Consider the following 18,758-nt stretch of genomic DNA (forward strand, 5'->3'; position numbering starts at 1 on the left):
TGATGACTGGCAGACCTTGATCCCAGCCCTCACCGGTGCTTGAGCTCTGGTTGCACATATTCAACTGATTCTCCTACATGTGCAGTTGGCCAGCACTCAAACCCATTGTGCCCAAAACTGGACACACTGCCTTTCTTCTCACATCCTCTTCTCTCTCCATGGTGCCTGGCTTTGTCCATGGCCCCACCATCCTCCTGTCTCCCAGAGCTGACTCTCAGGATCAGCTGGTCCCTCCAGCACTTCCTTTGTCTTTGTGTTGCTTTTTGGATTCATCGGTGCAGAGCCTGCTGCAGGACTGGCCTCCCTCTCTTCAATCTCTTCTCTCGTCCATTTAGCCTGCACACGGCTATTGGCTTACTCTGCTTAAACATGAAGTCCTTCTTCAGTACCGTCACCTGTAGAACGAGGCCACACATTTGGGCTGGCTCTCCAGGCCCTTCGCAATCCAGTCCAACTCCCCGTTCCAACCTCATCTTTGACTTCCCGCTTCAGCACTCTGCTCCAACTGGGCAAGCCACATTAGGCCCAATCTGATGTCTCTTCCTTCCAAATACCCCGATACTTTTCAGCATGTCCACTGTAAACCACCCCGTCCTCGCTGTCACATTTCCTGGGTGAATGCAGTAGCTTTGGACCCTTTGAATCCCTTCTTTTCTCCCTCCCTTCTACTCTCTGCTCACATATCACCTCAGTGATCAGTCTCATAGAAATCCCCCAAATCACTTTATATTTACCACTGCCTGACTCTTTTCTGCATACTTATTTGTGGATCTGCTTGTCTAGCTCCTCCAGTGGAAAGTAAGCTCCGTGGCAGCAGTGAGGTTGCCTGTCCTGTTCCCAGGGTAGGGAACAACACTTAGGCCGTGTTCACGGTGTTCAATAAACCTTAGTTGACTGAGTCACTTTAAGATATGAGTCACTTTTTTAAAAAAAATATATTTTATTGATTTTTTACAGAGAGGAAGGGAGAGAGAGATAGAGAGCCAGAAACATCGATCAGCTGCCTCCTGCACATCCCCCACTGGGGATGTGCCCGCAACCCAGGTACATGCCCTTGACCGGAATCGAACCTGGGACCCCTCAGTCCGCAGGCCGACGCTCTATCCACTGAGCCAAACCGGTTTCGGCGATATGAGTCACTTTAAGATGCGGAGTAGAATCAGTTTAAGATACGAACGGAGTGAACGAGCACATGTCTGACACTTGCCTGCCTCATGTCATCCTACTGTCCCATGTGCTGAATACGGACGGCACTTTGCACTCAGGGCATCCGTTACCTGTCAGTTGGATAGGTGTCTTTTTTTTAATCCTCACCCGAGGATATTTTTTTCATTGATTTTTTTAGAGAGAGAGTGGAAGGAAGGGGTGGGGAGAGAGAAGCATTGATGTGAGAGAGACACATCGACTGGTTTCCTCCTGCACGCACAGGGGCCGAGGATTGCACCTGCAACCCAGGTACATGCCCTTGATCAGGAATTGAACCGTAGAGCCTTCAGTGCGCCGGGACAGGTGGGAGGGGTGGGGGAGCCACGCTCTCATCACTGAGCAACAGCAACTAGGGCGGATAGGTGTCATTTTGTACCTTCTTAAGAGAAAGGTCCCCCCTTGAAGTTTCATGCATAGAAGGCCCTGGGGGAGTGTCCTAAAGGAGCCTGCTTGTTGGAGGACTGATGCCAGTGGGGAAGAAAGTTGGAGGCAATATTGGGTGCGCTTCACCTTGGGGAAGAGCTGCAGCTGGGCAAGCCAGGTGGGCCACGGCACTGGACCTCATAAAAATGCACAAGAGTTCGGGGATGCTCTTTACACAGCATTTACAACGACCCAGTCTGCTTCGTAGTCAGACGCTCAGAACTTTTCATTTCATACTGAGTTTTTTCAGCTGAGCTCATGTAGTGGAGGCCTGGTAGGGAGCCGGGTGGAACGCGGGGAATAAACATGTTCCATAAAAGTTAAAGTGTCACACGGCAGAGAGTTGTTAACGTTAAGTTCTTTCTCGCGTTTGGTTGTAAAATGCATTTTAGCAGGTGAAAGATTAACGAGGGAAGCAATAAACTGACTGAAATTTGCCCCTCAGATTGTGATTCCACTTTTATTGTAGCAGACTTTGTTATTATTTTGTTATGGTATTTAGCCAACACTTGTTAATTTGGAGTTAATTCTATTATCTTAAATCCTTGTTAGGAAGTTGTCAAAATATACAGAACAGCCAATGATTTATAATGTAAACCTTGTAATAATCACCACATTGCTGATTTTACATTGTGGTGTGCTTTGGCTTGGGAGGAAATATAAGCCAACCTTAAAAAAAGCAAATGGGTTGAATATATATTATTACGTAATGGACGTTGGCACTCGATAATATTATAAGAAAAATCTAGTAGTAGAGACTTTTTGAGATGGGCGAGGGGAGGAAGGCTTATAGAAGGATGAATTGTATAGTTTATTATGTTTCTAGTCTGTTTATCCACTAAGCACTAATTTATGCTTTAGCTTAGCAGCTCACTCTGTGTGCTCTAAAAAGATCCTATATATAGGACCCCTCTAATAAAAGGCTATCAGAATTGTAGAATGCAGATATTATGTGAATGGTGAATTTTAAAATTCATGGCAAATTTTAGGGAGTAACAGATGAAATGTTGTATCACCTTGGATTTAACAGCTATGTTCTTAATATTGTAAGGCATAAAAGATGTCCCCTTTAATTGTAAATGATAAGATGTGTTATAAGGAGTCTAGTGTTTATATGTTAAAACTAGAGGCCCAGTGCACAAAATTCATGCACTTGGGATTGTGTGTGTGGGGGGGCCCTCAGCCCGGATGGTAAGAGGGCGCAGGCCAGGCCGAGGGACCCCACCGGTGCACGATTGGGGCCAGGGAGAGATGCGGGAGGTTGGCCAACTGGGGAGGGATCGCGGGAGGGCTCCAGGGCATGTGTGGCCCATCTTGCTCATTCCCGATCAGCCAGACCCCAGCAGCAAGCTAACCTACCCATCGGAGCGTCTACCCCCTGGTGGTCAGTGCATGTCATAGCGACTGGTTGACTGGTTGACTGTCTGCTCCCTGGTGGTCAGTGCATGTCATAGCAAGCAGTTGAGCGGCCTTAGCATATCATTAGCATATTTGCTTTGATTGGCTGAATGGCTGACCAGACGACCGGACGCTTAGCATATTAGGCTTTTATTATATAGGATGAAATACTGTCTTGAACAAAGTTTTAGCTCAATGCATGTATTTGGCTGAACCTTCTTATCCAATGTTACTGTTTTCCAAAATTTCCCAGGACAGAATTATCAGTATAGTTAGTTGGTTATGGTCAATCTTGGATTAGACATTGCTTTTCTTTGTTGGAGATCAACACCAACATTTTGGGAAATTTTTGAGTGTTATTTCTGTGGAAAGTAGATCTCAAAAGTGCTTCCAAATCCATGTCTGTGCGATGAGGACTCTCGGCTGGTAGATTGTCCATCACAGTTTGTTGGAAAGACCTGTGTGTGTGCGTGTGTGTGTGTGTGTGTGTTTAAATGCTACTCAGAATTGTGTTTATAAACATTGTCAGAAGCAGAGAGTGTTAAGAATCTTCCACTTGAAAGAAAAATGACAAAAAGAATAAAATCATGACTTGCCTGTGGCTCTGGGCTTAGCCTCTCATCTCGATGCCATTGAGGATTACTCCTGCTCACCAGAGAGCACAGAGTGATGTCATGTCAGCAGTTTGAAAGCCGTATAAAATGCAGTGTGTGCCTCTCATTTCTGAGTAACCACTTGAGACCTTTTGGTATTAAAGTTAGGTTGTGTTTAAACTACTCTGACACGTGATGTTCAAAGACTTTTAACTAACCCAGAATTACTCTTCTGCTAAATCTCTGCCTTTAAGGCAAATTTTACCTGTGACTGACCTTCAGTATCATTAAATCTCACAATAATGAAAACCTCTGCAATGACTCTGTTCTTGAAAATTACAGATACTCACCTCATAAAATGTATGGATTTGTAGATTCTTACTCCAGATTGCGTTTTCATGTAATTACAAGTTTCTCTGTGCGTTACATACCAATAAATAATCAGAGGTTGTTAGTCGGTTCAGGCTTTGGGTTGCATAATTATGAACTCTCTGGGGCTTCGTGGGCCAGTTGTTACACCAAGGAACCCAGCAGTGGTAGCTAATTCCACTGGAGCTGGGTGCTCAGGTGCCCAGACCGCTGGAAGGTGGGCAAGATTTCAAATTGCTAAAATGGCCAATGGCCAGGTGATGGTTGCTTTCTTGGAACAAAGCATGTGTCCCCCCCTACCATTCCACCCCTCCCCCCGCCAAGACCTGCCCACTCCCCAATCCACCCTTGCCAAAGTATGCACTCTAAAAGTACTGGGGAAAGGCAAATGCATCCCACAAGGAGAGGATCAAAGAGATTCATTGGGTTCATTCATTTTTGACTGAGGAAAGCTAGTGTAAATATTTAATCTTAGAACTCATGAAATGACATGTATTTAAAATGAAATTTATTCTTCATGTGAAGAGTCAGCTAGCTTTGGACACCACTGGATGTTTGTCTGCCAGTTGTAGTTATAAGAAGATCAGAGTAAAGAAATAAAAGTATGACAATTTAAATTTCATTATTACAGTTGTGAAAATTAAGCATGACTTGGCTTATGACACACAATAATGTCCTGCGTTAGTTACTTCTCTCTTTGTTAGAGATGGGCAATGCAGTGTGAGGTTTGCTCACAGATGATTCCCTTTGACTGATTTGAAGTAAATTTAGTATTTCATTGAAACATAAACCAGAAGTTTCTCCTTCCTCTGTTGTTCTTTCCTTCCTTCTGTGTTCCCCCTAATTGAGATTACCAGAGGCTAATTTTAATTGATTGCATGGATGCTGATTGTTAATAAAAAAACCTGTCTATCCAAGTTATCATTCTAGTCAGCTGAGACTTAATAAAAATCTGGGGATGAAAAGCATGACATTTACGTGGATAAAATGATTTTGCAGAGGGTGACAAGTAAGTTATTGATTCAAGTGATTGCTTGCTTGATAAGAGGAAATAGTAGAAGGGCACAAATGAAGAAGTACTTTCATCTACATTTATAAACCCTTGGTTGCAACAGCAAGAATACATGAAAAAACAAACAAACAAAAAGAATGCATGAACGTGGTTCTTGAACTTGGGCTCTTAGAATAGTTAGAGCAGCTGTCTGCTGGCCCTCGGGCCCTTGGCCTGCAAACAGGCTAAAGGAAACAGAAAACAGTAGACAGAGTAGAACAAACACAAGCTGCCCCTTATACACATCCCTCAAATATTTGTTAAGGGATTTCAGAGGAGAGCACGTTAGTTTTTTAGCAATCTTTGATAGGATTGAAATATTTTCTTTTAGGAAGCAAACCTTGAAAATAAAGCAGTGGCTCCTTTATTTGACATTGATTAGGAAATAAGGTGTTCTCCTGGATGAATATTTATTTATCTAACTGGAATTTATTATGTCAAATACCAGAACCTTTTTTTTTTTTTTTTTTGTAATTTTAATTCAGTCTTTCCTTCACTACTTCAAGTACTCCTCACATCGACTGAGCAAAGACTACACCACACAGATGGACCCATTCCGGGGGATTTGGATCGCCTCCATTACCTACACTCCGGGTGCTTTGAGCCACAGCACAGGCTAGAGTCTGTTTCTCTCTCTGTCTTGTGTGAGGTCGGGCTGTAGGCTTCATCTCCTCCACCTTATCGTGCCGCACCTATCAGCTACTCCGCCTGACTTTTTATGAGTCAACAAGTCAGATAACTGGACTTACAGTGAACTCTCTGTTATGTAAGGAAGGGTAATTAAGGAGTTTGTGGTAAGTTGTATTTGTGTGGAGGAATCATGTGTCTGTGCTCAGGGCTATGTTTCAGAGGGTGGATCCATCAAACATCTGACTTCTAAATATTGTAGATCATTAGGTTTTAAGACACCTTGAAAGAATGGTTAACTCCTAATGACCTGAAGCACAATTTTACTTCCAGATTACCTCTACTTAATATTTTAAAATTCTGAGATGCACCCTGGCTGGTGTTGTTCAATGGTTAGAGCATTGGCTCAGGCACCAAAGGGTCACGGGTTTGATTCCCACCCCAGTCAGTTGGTGTGCATGCGGGAGGCAATCGATGTATCTCTCTCACATTGATGTTTCTCTCCCTCCCTTCCTCCCTCCATACCACTCTCTCTAAAAATTCATGGAAAAAATATACTTGGGTGAGGATTAAAAAAACCCACAATAAAAAAAGCACAAAATTCTGAGATGCTTCTTCCCATTAATTTAATTCATGTATTTATTAGACGCTAACCTATGTTGCAACCCTCGAATGCATTTTAACATTAGCTTCAGCCAGCTACAATTAAACAGTTAATGCTGCTCTAAATCTTAGGCTAACAATACATGACTTGGGCTTTGCCTCATTTTGGACCATGGGTTGTGGTGTTCCCTTTCGGTCCTGTTCCACAGCCTTCCCCGTCCCTGCGTTGAGAGTGGCTGAACCCCCATCTAGAGGCTCCTGGTCCCAGCTCCAGGAAAATGGGTGAAAGGAGTTTCAGTTCAGGCCTGTGATTTTTATGGGGAGAGGGGCAAATATTTAAATACTTTAACAAAATATTTAACCCTCCAAATGTATGTGTATATGTGTGTGTATGTATATGTGTGTGTTGTATTATATGTATAAATTTGTACATGCACATTTAAAATAAAGATGACTCTATCAAACTTGATTCTGATGTAAACCCTAGCTATTGTTTATTACCCCCAAGGGATAAAAGCATTCACATTTGAATTAATATCATGCTGGAAGTTAAAATATGTAGACTTTTCTTTGTACTGTAGTGATTTGGAGGATCATAGGACATTTCTTAGGGAAATTGAAGAGACCCAGTAATTTTTTGTTTGTTTAATTTTTTAAAGAAGTATATTTTTATTGATTTCAGAGAGGAAGGGGGAGGGAGAGATAGAAACATCAATGATGAGAGAGAATCATTGATCGGCTGCCTCCTGCACGCCCCCTGCTGGGGATCGAGTGTGCAACCCAGGCATGTGCCCTGACCAGGAATCTAACCATGATCTCCTGACTCATAGGTCAATGCCAGGCTGGAACCCCTGGTTTAGTAACTTGTCTACCTCTGAGCTCCAGACTAGTATTCTGGGCCCTTTGCTGACTGATTTTTCTCTGATTTTACTAGCCATTATCTACCCTGATTTCCTGTTTCTGATTCACTGCCTGGTGACAGACATTCCTGATGGAGACAGCTTTGTTGGTCATTTCTCTGTTGCCTAGTTGTTGGCTTTGGTTTAATTTCTAGACTTCTTCCCAGATTAATCTGTTTTCCTCATAATTGCCTTTATTGGCATTGGTGCTGTCCAGCCTGCCCAGCTCATGGTGGTTAACCAAGCCTTCCTCGACCATGTAAAAAATAATATCAGGCAGATTTTCAATTCTAAACTAGCTTCTTTAGTTGAAGGCCATGGGAAGTCTACCAGACAAGGCACTAAGTGGTATTTTATTGTAAAATGTAACTGTAAAAGATGAAATGCCAAATGAATTTCATTACCAAAAATGTAAACAGCAAGAAAAATCCTGAAGACTTAACTATCTTTCCAAAAATAATTTTTGAGTTAGTAATTAATGAATATGCAAAATGAATGGAAGAATAATTCCTTTTAATAGATTTGACTGTATGTTTAAGAAATTTGTATTTATCCAAGTTATGAAGATAATTTCCTGTTGTTATATTGCCGTTTATTGTTGTGTAATAAACCACCACTAAATCTTATTTCTTAAAACAACAATTTATTATTTCTCATGATTCTTAGGTTGGTTGAGCTCAGCTGTGCAGTTCTTCTGTCCCATGTGCTATATCAGTTGGGGTCACTCATTAGACTGTACTCAGTGGGGGGCCTGGCTGGGGCTGGAACATTCAAGGTGCTTCACCCTCATGTCTGGCACCTCAGCAAAGTCTGCCTGGGCCTTTCTTTCTCTCCATGGTCTATCAGTCTAGTCCACCTTCATTGTATGGTGGTGGTATCCCAAGACAGTTTTTATTACCTTTTTATTCTAACTTTTTTAAAACTTTATTTCTAACTTGATTTTATTAGTTTATTCTTTTAAAGAAATAGTTAAATACACCAATTGTTATATATAACAAGTGTGTGTGTGTGTGTGTGTGTGTGTGTGTGTATCTGGTAGACTAAAGAAAATAATTTTTGCTTGGAATAACTAGACAGTTATACTGCTTTGCACATGTTGATATAATTTTCAAATGAATTGCTCTCATGAGATCATCCTCATATATTAAGAGCATAACATGAGTCTTTGACATGAAAACACGAGGAGAAAGCATTTCTTATTTCTGAACAGACATTTTTATGCTCCATAGTAGTCATTGCATATATTATATTTATACTCACAACAATGACAAAATAAGTAAGGGAAGCTATAGACAATTTACCCCCCAAAAGTGGACTTCAAAATTAAAAACACATAACTATTTACATTAGCATGTCCAAAAATGAAATACTTATGTATAACTCTAGCAAAATATGTATGAAATCTATATGAAGAAAACTATAAAACTGTGATGAAAGAAATCAAAGCAGAACTTAATAAGTGGAGAGATACTTCATGTTTATGAATAGGAAAACTCTATGTTGTCAAGGTATCAGTTCTTCCCGATTTGATCTCTAAATTCAATGCAATCCCATTGAATTCTGTTATTTTGTGGATATCAACAAACTGATTCCAGAGTTTATGTGAGAGGCTAAGACCCAGCGCAGCCAAAGAAGAACAAAGTTGGTGTAATGCCACTCCCTGGCTTCAATAGTTAATACAAAGCTAATAGTAATCAAGACAGGGTGGTTTTGAAAAGAACAGACAAATATTCAATGGAATAGAATAGAACAGTTGTCGCCAACTGGTGGTCTGTGAGGTCTGAAAGGTTGGCAGCTGCTGGAATAGAAGGCTCAGAAGTGGACCTACATAAATACCGTCAACCGATCTTTGCCATAGGATCAAAGACAATTTAATTGATAAAAGATAGTCTTTTAAACAAATGCTACTGGAAAAATTGGACATCAGCATGCAATAAAATGAATCTAGACTCAGACCTTATACCCTGCACAAAAACTTACTCAAAATGAATCATAGACCTAAATATAAAATGCCGAAGTATAAAACTCCTCGAAGATAACACAGAAGAAAATCAAGATGACTTTGGATATGATGATGACTTTTTAGATACAACACCAAAGGCACAGTCCATGAAGGAAAAGCTAAGAAGCTGGACTTTATCAAAATTAAAAATTCGCTCTTCAAAAGACACCATCAAGAGAATAAGAAGATCTACAAGAGTTAACACTTAACAATAAGAAAGCAAACAACCTTACTAAAACTGGGCAAAAGACTTGAACAGACACCTCACCAAAGACTTTATACAGATAGCAAATAAGCATGTGGGAAAATGCTCCCTATCATATGTCATCAGGGAAGTGCAAATTAAAACCACAATGAGATAGCCACCACACACATATTAAATCAGCCAAAACCCAGAACACTGACCAAATGCTGTTGAGGTTGTGGAGCAATAGAAATTCTGATTTATTGCTGATGGTAATGCAAAATGGTACAGACACTTTGGAAGACAGTTTGGCAGTTGCTTACAAAACTGATCATACTCTTAGCATATGATCCACAGTTGTGCTACTTGATGTTTACTCAAATGAGTCAAAATTTATGTTCATATGGGTGTTTATAGCATAAATGCCAAAACTTAAAAGCAACCAAGATTACCTTCAGTATGTGAACGGATAAATTGTGCTACAATGAAGTATTTTTCAGTACTAAAAAGAAATGGGCTACCAAGCCATGAAAAGACATGGAGGAATCTTAAATGCATATTGCTTAGTGAAAGAAGCCAATCTGAAAAAGCTACATATTGTGTGATTCCAACTATATACAACATTCTGGAAAAGGTAAAACTATGGAGACAATAAGATCAGTGGTTGCCAGGAATTATGGTGGAGGGATGGAGGAATTTTGGAGCAGTGAAACTATATTGTGTATAATACTATAATATTAAGTGGATGTCATTATTCATTGGTCAGAACCCATAGACTGTACAACATCAAGAGAAAATTCTAGTCCTGGCCAGTGTGGCTCAGTTGGTTGGAGTGTTGTCCCTTACACCAAAAGGTGGTGGGTTCCGTTCCTGGTCAGGGCACATTACCCGTGTTGCAGGTTCGATACCTGGTCCAGGTACATGCGGGACGCAACAGACTGATGGTTCTCTCTCACATCAGCATTTCTCCCCCCTCCCTCTCTCTCTACCCCCTCTAAAAAATTACAATTAAAAAAATTTAAAAATATTATCATTAAAAAAAAAGAGTGGCCGAAACCGGTTTGGCTCAGTGGATAGAGTGTCAGCCTGCGGACTGAGAGGTCCCAGGTTCGATTCCGGTCAAGGGCATGTACCTGGGTTGCGGGCACATCCCCAGGAGGAGATGTGCAGGAGGCAGCTGATCGATGTTTCTCTCTCATCGATGTTTCTGACTCTCTATCTCTCTCCCTTCCTCTCTGTGAGAAATCAATAAAATATATTAAAAAATAAAAAAAAATAAAAAAAGAGTGAACTCTAACTTAAAATTTGGACTTTGGATGATAAAGATGTGTCAGTGTAGATACATCGATTGTCACAAATGTACCCCTCTGGTGGGGGAGGTTTGTGGGGGAGGCTGTGCATGTGTGCTGTCAAAGAGTATGTGAGAAATCCCTTCTGATTAATGCTGATTTTTTTGTGTGTGTGTGAACCTAAAACTACTCTAAAATTAAAGTCTACTTAAAGGGGGGAAATGAAAGGAAATTGTGAGGCAAAAAAAATGGATATTTGCTTAAATATTAAAAGGACTAGTGGCCCGGTGCATGGATTCGTGCACATTGAAAGGAAATTAATTACTGTCAAGTCACTGCAGCCCAGCAGTAAACCAGACTCAGGGCCAGCAGTGCCCCAGCAACAATGTAACCCACAGCTGAAGGTGGAATCACGTGGCCCGGCGAGGAATTGGGCTCCCCCCTTTCTGGTTCCGGGGTGCGTCACCCAAGAACTGCCGCTGCCAAGTCACTGCAGCTTGGCAGCTCCTGCATTGAGCCTCTGCACCCTGGTGTTCAGTGCATGTCATATGTACCGATGATCAGATGGTCGGATGGCCACTTAGCCTTTTATATATGTAGATTCTTGGGGTTATTGTGTCATTCTGTTGTTTCAAGCTGGAAATTTTGACTTTTTAAAATAATGATTAGATATTTTAGGGGATACTTTAGAAACTAGACATCACAGATATTACAGAAATATTTCTCATAAACACTTTTTGTGAAAGGCTAAGTAGTGATATGAAAGTTGGGGACATTAATTAGCTATAGTTGAGAAGAGGTATCTAAATCTGGTTTTTGCAGTTTTTCTAATATTTTTGGTATTAAGGTGTAAAATAGAAGTTAATATCACTCTTTTTTTTGTTTTGTTTTTTGTTAATCCTCACCTGAGGATATTTTTCCATTGATTTTTAGAGAGTAGAAGGGAAGGGGAGAGACAGAGAGAAACATCGATATAAGGGAGACACATTGATTGGTTGCCTTCTGCACACACCCTGGGGCTGGAGCCTACAACCGAGGTACATGCCCTTGACCGGAATCGAACCTGGGACCCTTCAGTCTGTGGGCTGATGCTCTACCCACTGAGCTAAACTGGCTAGGGCTAATGTCACTTAGAAAAGCCCTCTCTGTGACGTGGAGTCGGGAGTGGTGGTCATTCAGATGGCGACTTCTGGTGGGGTCAGCGCAATTTTGTGCCAGTTTTATTGGCTTCTGACAAACTCCCCGAATTCCCTGAAATAAAACCTGTGAAGACCTTCATCCACTAATCACACACAGAATTTATTTGTCTCTTATCTAGGCTCTAATTGTTCATGGAGCATTCCCACTTTGATTATAAAAATGCTGCAGAAGCACACAAGGCCTTCATTCCGATTAAAGCACTTTGGAGCAGCTTGACCTGGTTCCCTTTCACAGTGGCCAAGTGCCGATGTGATAACTGCTTATTTGAGTTCTCCAGTGAAGGGTGGCAAGAGGCTGATCTTGAATTTAGTCCCTTAGAGAATGGGGTGAAATACCAACACCTCCTCACGAGTGGACAGTAGAGTGGAGACTTTTTATGGGAGTTTGAATTTAAGGATATAAGGGTTTGTCTTTTGTTTTTATTTACATTGCCCTGTGGAAATAAATAATTCTATTTTGATGAAAGCATGTTTTGTTTCTTTTTTTACAGCCTAACATTGAGGCTGCATCCCAAAAAATAAAATAATTATGCAAAGTTGTGCCTATTATTATGAAACTTTTCTTTGACAAACTAGGTAAATGCAATTCTATTTCAGTAGGATTTTTTCTTTAATTTAATTTATTTTTTTGTTAACATATTTTTATTGATTTCAGAGAGGAAGGGAGAGGGAGAGATATATAGAAATATCAATGATAAGAGAGAATCATTGAAAGGGCACCTCCTGCACCCACCCCCACCTCCCCCACTGGCGATCGAGCCAACAACCCTGGCATGTGCCCTTACTGGGAATTGAATCCAGACCTCCTGGTTCATAGGTCGATGCTCAACCACTGTGCCACACTGGCTGGGCTTCTTTAATTTTAAACACCCCATTAGGCCTAGACCTGTTTTGGAAATAATAAACTAAAGTCTGCATAATGTTTCATTATTATTTATGAAATTAGCATTTGCTTCGATTTTTGCATCATGCTATAAATAATCTTAGGTTGTTAAAACATATCTAGAGTAGGAGCCAAGTTGTCACATAAAATATTTTGTCTTAGAGTAAATTAGAAGGAAAAATATCTTCAGTTTTCAAATGTGGTAAAGCAATGGAAATAAACAGCAAGAGGAGCAGAAGGAAGAAACTAAGGAAATAGAGAAGGGCAAAATGACAGAAAGACTCTGACAAGATGGATGTGAGAAGGAGAGAGGCATTGGTGAGGGAGGGGGCATGGAAGGACCTATCAGAGGGGAGAGAGCTGAGGACTGAGGTAAAGGCATGAAGACAGGAGAACACTGGACGCTTACTGAGTGCTGTGAGCTGTGACAGCACTTTCTGGTATATTGCAATATTATGTATCTTACTTTCAACATTTTGCAGGGTCAGGAAACTCGAGTAATTTATGCCGCAGTGGGAGTTAACGATGGAATCGGGGTTAGAACTCATATTATTTAATTTTTCTAGTACTATTTACTGACTCTCATCGTGGGCCAAGCTTGACATTGAGAATCCTACAGTTACAACCTAGGTGTGGTCCCTGTCCTCACTGATTGAAATTTCACTGGGGAAGGTAGAGAAGTAATGATGCAGTTACAGTGCATGGTGATAAATTCTGTAGATAGGAGAATTCAAACATACGACATCCGGAAAATTTTGTTTGGTGTGCTTTTCATCTTTTTTTCCTCTCCACCTCCCCCGCCCCCGTCCCCCCAGACACACACCTAATCCCATGGTTATTTTTTTAGCCATAGAAACTAGAGCCTTAAAACAATTCTTATATTTTATTCATGCCTGGGATCCCCCCCCCCCGACCCCCCCCCCCCCCCCCCGCATGGTTAGGGCTCACAGCCTACTTGGCTTTGTCCCCTGAATGTCAAATTACTTGCAGTAAATGTTGGACAGCTTTCTAGGAGCACGGCCTGCATGAAGGAGGTAGACAAGGCAAGCCTGCCGGCAGCTTCAGACTAGAAGTTTGATGCTTGATTCAAAACTCCATTTTCATCTCATTTTGTATTTGGGATTGGTATAATTAAAGATGCTAGTTGTCCTTTTAGGTTATGTGTATTTATTTGATTTAATAGTTAGGCATGAAAAGTATTTATTTACTAAATCATTAGAAAAGTAACATTTGACTCGATAGCAATGTTTCAAGTGTTACTATAAAGCTAACATAAAAGAGATTGCACATATAACATCTTTTTTTTTTTTTTTAGGAACTTTTGTGTTTGTCTTACTAAAAAGAGGTATAGCTTTATAGTGTAAAATTTATTTTTCACCCCCCCACCCCCACCCAGTGATAACTATTTCCTTTCTGTCTGAAGACTTTCTTTAGGGATAAAGTAAAAGTGAGAGGGCACGGGAGGGCATGATGGGTTTCAGTGGGTAACAATAGGATGAATGGAATTCCTACAGAAGATAAAGTGGGTGGAAGGGCAAAGGTCATTTAAACTCTGGACAGAAACTGCTAATACTTGGAGTCTTGGAGTCAGCCAGGAGGGGCATAGATGAAGGAGGTTAGTGAAGGAATGTGATTTCCTTTTAGAAAAACAAAACAAAACACACATACACACCAAAGCCAGAGGCCTTACATAAGCAAGTCTGAGTTAAATCTTTACATTTCTAAATAAAGTTCTTTTACTTGAGTATGTTTCATTTTATCTGCTCTGCACCGCAGACATGAAAACTTGCCAAATCAGACTGGAGGCTCGACTCACCCGGTTTTGTTTGGGTTTTCCCCAGGCCTGCTCCTCAGTGAGGTACAGGAGGACACCCCCATGGTGTCGTCATTAGCCCTGTGATCGGAGTCCAGCCCGGCTGGCAGGGTTGTTCCTTTGGCAAGTGGCACCTGTATAAACAAACGCGTCTCCTCTTGTCCCCTGTTGTGTCTTGGTGGTTTGTGACCCACCAAGCAGTGAAGGAAAGGGGAGCTTTCTGAACAGTGTCCTCCACAGAGGTAGATCAGCTGCAACAGGCCCGGCCATCACAGTCCACTGTGGAGTTTATCTTCCCAGCGGAGCTCACAGCGGCGAGAGCTTAGCCCACCGTGGAGCTGACCACAAAGAGCTAGAGCTCTGAGCTCCTCAAGTTCTTCCCCGGTTCCTGTCGATTCAGAGGCCGGTCTAGTCCTGCAAGGTGTTAGTGCATTGTGGTGACTCGTTTTAAAATGGGGGGATTTTGCTTTAGCAGATGGTAGACTAGCCAGAAGTTAGCAGACCTCATTTCATTTTAGATGACTGCCCCATTCATGTTGTAAAAGGACATTGGTAAAAGGACAGCACGGAGCGTAACTTTCTTACCTCTCCCATGGCTCGGTGTGTCTTTTGCTGCATTCCCTATAAAGGTGGGACCTCTGAGGCCCCGGGGGTATCCTGAGAGCCTGGGGCAGGGATTCTCAGTATAACTGACCTTTATAGCACTTTCACAGAGCACGGCACATGGCAAGCGCTTGACCCGAATGTTTCTTGACTTCATTTACTTAATATTATTGAATCCTATGAGCAGTTTTGTGTGTGTGTGTGTGTTTTAATGTTAGACTCTGACGCAGTGTTGGCAGACCCCTGGGAGTTAAATTAGTATAAGGGGTCATGAATCCAGTGGAACTTAAAGCATCCCGTGTAACTGGAGTCAGGTATGGCACTCGAAGGCATCATTTTCAGGGATTTGGAAGTGCTGTGTCATTTGTAGCAGTAAATATTTCATAGGTTTTGTCATATTTTCTCTGTATTCTCTTGTAGTGTTCTGACATTCAGAAGTCCTCATCAGAACTACTGTTCTAAATTCCTTGAAATTATTGATCTTGAGAGAGACGTTAGGTGTCTCTCAGATTGCTTGATGCTTTTGCTGCAATTCCATCATTATTTATTCCACTTAAAAATACGTATGAAAAAGATGTATTTCGCTCTAGCTGGGTTGGCTCAGTGGATAGAGCTTCGGCCCATGGGCTGAAAGGTCCCGGGTTCGATTCCTGTTGAGGGCAAGTATCTCGGCTCCATCCCGGGCCCTGGTTGGAAGGCAACCAATTCTCACATTGATGTTTCTCTCTCTCTGTCTCACCCCCTCCCTTTCATCCTCTCTAAAAATCAGTGGAAAAATAACCTTGAGTATCAGGATTTTTTTAAAAAGTATGTATTGTTCCTGTGTTGACAGTGAGGGGAAAACCAACTGCACAAGGCCGGGAATTCTCAGCATAGCTAAACTATAAATGCCTCCCGTGAGTGGGGATTGCTTTTTCAGAGGCCTTTTAGCTAAAGGGGATTTGAGACGCTCTGGGGATATGGTTTGCTTGTTTTCTCAAGTCAGGATTTGGGGTTTTCCTGTGCGTATGTGTTGTTAAGAAATTCTTTCGATATTCCTGGCTTCCTTTCCTTACCTCGAGTCAGACGAATTCCACGCAGCGTCAGTGTGCTGTGTTGGCAAATTTCAAGGAAGGGCAAGATAGAAATTTATTAGTCCACTTAAGGATGTCATCGGGCTCCTCTCAGAGTTACTAGCCATGTGACTATGTGAAAAAATACGCTGGAAGGTTTTTCTGACAGGAGAGTATTTGTCAACACTTTAATGAGGTCAGATGGCTTAAAAATAACCCCAGGAGAGTGGGCTCAGTGCTGCTCTGTGCCCCTCGGGTTAGAGCAGTATATTTGACCTGCTTGGAAATTGGCCTGCATTTTTCAGGTGATCTGACCTTATTTGTACAAAAATCACAGTTACTCATATAAAAGAGAGAGCGCTGGGGAGAGTTTGCCATGCTTATTACTGCCTTATCAGTGAGATTGCAGAAATATAAATTAGTTTCTGTGATGGAAATCTGACAAGTCATTTCTGTTCCTCCGAAGTCATACATGTGGTATTAATTTCGACCTCATTCATAGGTCCTCGGATACCCTAACACACAAGAAGTGTGTGTAAAATAGCTAGACGTATTGGCATTAACTTTCTTGCAGCTCTTGCCAACAAAGAAACACTATGTACTAAATTTGAATCTGGTTTCAAAACAAATGTCAAGATTTTAAAACACTGGGTTTACTGGAAATGTAAATAGCGCATTTAATGAAGCTATTTCTCTTGACTCGCTTGTTAGTCTGTCAGCACATCAGGTAACTCCGCGTCGCTGGTGAATTTCCATTTTAATATGTGACTCCCATCGTTCTTTCATTCACGGATGACTGACTGACACAGAGAAAGGAGCTTCTGCCCTCTTATAAGGTCTTCTAATCAACAAATCAACTTCTCAATGTTATAAATTGCTTCAAATTCCAGAAACAAGATAAATAGGAGCCCAGACTCCTCAAAGGCGAGAAGTTGATGGTATCTATGGTCTTTTTTTGTGTGTAAATTGGGTACATACTAAATACCCAGCTTCATACTGTAATTGTTTTTAGTGTATGTGGAACATTAAAATTGGTTTACTTTGGCACATTTTTATGTTTGAGGGCTGTTGGAGGAAAAGAGATAGCATATTATTTTATCATAAAACTGCGCTATTTTGATTGGAAGACGATGAACCTTTCGGAATAGGGTACTTTTTTGGTCCATTTTATTGTTAAATTTAATTTTTCCCATCACCAATTATCTCCTAGGAGTAGGATAATTGTGCTGGAAGCTTTGTTGCATTCGTTTGGTTAAAAGAAGAGGTATACCTCAAAATGCGTCAATGGGGGGGGAAAAAGGAAACATATGTACTTGTAATACCTTAAACCAGTGGTTCTCAACCTGTGGGTCGCGACCCCTTTGGCGGTCGAACGACCCTTTCACAGGGGTCGCCTAAGACCGTCCTGCATATCAGATATTTACATTACGATTCATAACAGTAGCAACATTACAGTTATGAAGTAGCAACGAAAATAATTTTATAAGTTGGGTCACAACATGAACTGTATTTAAAGGGCCAGAAGGTTGAGAACCACTGCCTTAAACAATAAATAAATTAAAAAAAGAAAAAGAAATGGAAAGAAACTACAATACTGTAGACCTTTAGGAAAAGGGGCGGGGAATAGTATTACCGTCTTTAGAAGCGCCTTTCTTATTTTATCACATTCAATGTGGGATTTGTTTTGGCTTCCTTTATCTCATTTAGTAGTCTACTGTAAAGTTTTGCTTATCCCCGAGTTTCTTTCTCCTCTGGGTGTAAGTTAGGGAAGAGTAAACTAGAATGAGGGGGAGAGAGAGAGAGAGAGAGAGAGAGAGAGAGAGAGAGAGATGACTGGTCATTTTTGAACCTTTCTGTGTACTAGGATTATGCCAGGCACTTTCTGCACAGCAGTCTTGGGGGATGAAAACAGTTTTAATTCCTGTTTTGCCAAAAGCAACTGCTCAAAGCTAGTTAGTAGTGCAGCCAGACTTTAAACTCTGCCTGTTAGTGTTCTTTCTTCTGTAATGTGCTCCTAAATAAATGTTTTCATAGACTCTCAGGCTGCTGGTACCTCCTCGGGAGTCTGGAAGAGAATTCAGAAGAGCTATCTCTTGACTAGAATAAGGCAGAAAATAAAATGAGGATTGTTCAATCCTTCATCCAACAAATATATGCCAGATACTATTGTGGGTGTACCTTCAACCAAAGTGGCAAAACAGCTTACATTCCTTTATATCATTTAGCTATGATTTATACATTTATAGGAGATAATTCCTATATCTGGTAGGGATTGGGGAACAATTAGAGACCCACCCCCGGTTATCTTCATTTTGAGAGAACTACAAACAGTAATGTGTTTTGAGTTGTTAGTTAATATTCTGGGATGCACTTTTAGCAACTGTTAATATGTGGCATAATTGCAAAGTACTAAATAACAGCAAGTCTTTAGGTGTGTTCTGTGGGGTTTGGTCAAGCAATTTTCAAAAATGCTTTTGAAGGACAAATAAACATGTTTCTTTATTGCAAACCTTCTTAGAGCCCGTAAGTGGTAAGGTGCACTGTTAGTCTTGTGCATTGTTTCC

The 18,758-nt window shown here is 41.2% G+C and overlaps 1 protein-coding gene and 1 long non-coding RNA gene across 7 annotated transcripts in view; one reads left to right on the plus strand and one right to left on the minus strand.

The window, feature by feature from the left end:
• Positions 1–18,758, plus strand: part of SH3RF1 (SH3 domain containing ring finger 1) — a 168,586-nt gene that overhangs the window by 41,966 nt on the left and 107,862 nt on the right. The window lies entirely within an intron of this gene.
• On the minus strand, positions 6,935–7,245 carry LOC132235392 (uncharacterized). The gene is made up of 2 exons (XR_009453011.1): positions 7,143–7,245; positions 6,935–7,013 (listed from the first exon to the last, which is right to left on the minus strand). It is a non-coding gene; the product is annotated as an uncharacterized LOC132235392 (long non-coding RNA).

This window comes from Myotis daubentonii, chromosome 5, assembly GCF_963259705.1.
Source record: "Myotis daubentonii chromosome 5, mMyoDau2.1, whole genome shotgun sequence".
Classification (NCBI taxonomy): domain Eukaryota; kingdom Metazoa; phylum Chordata; class Mammalia; order Chiroptera; family Vespertilionidae; genus Myotis; species Myotis daubentonii.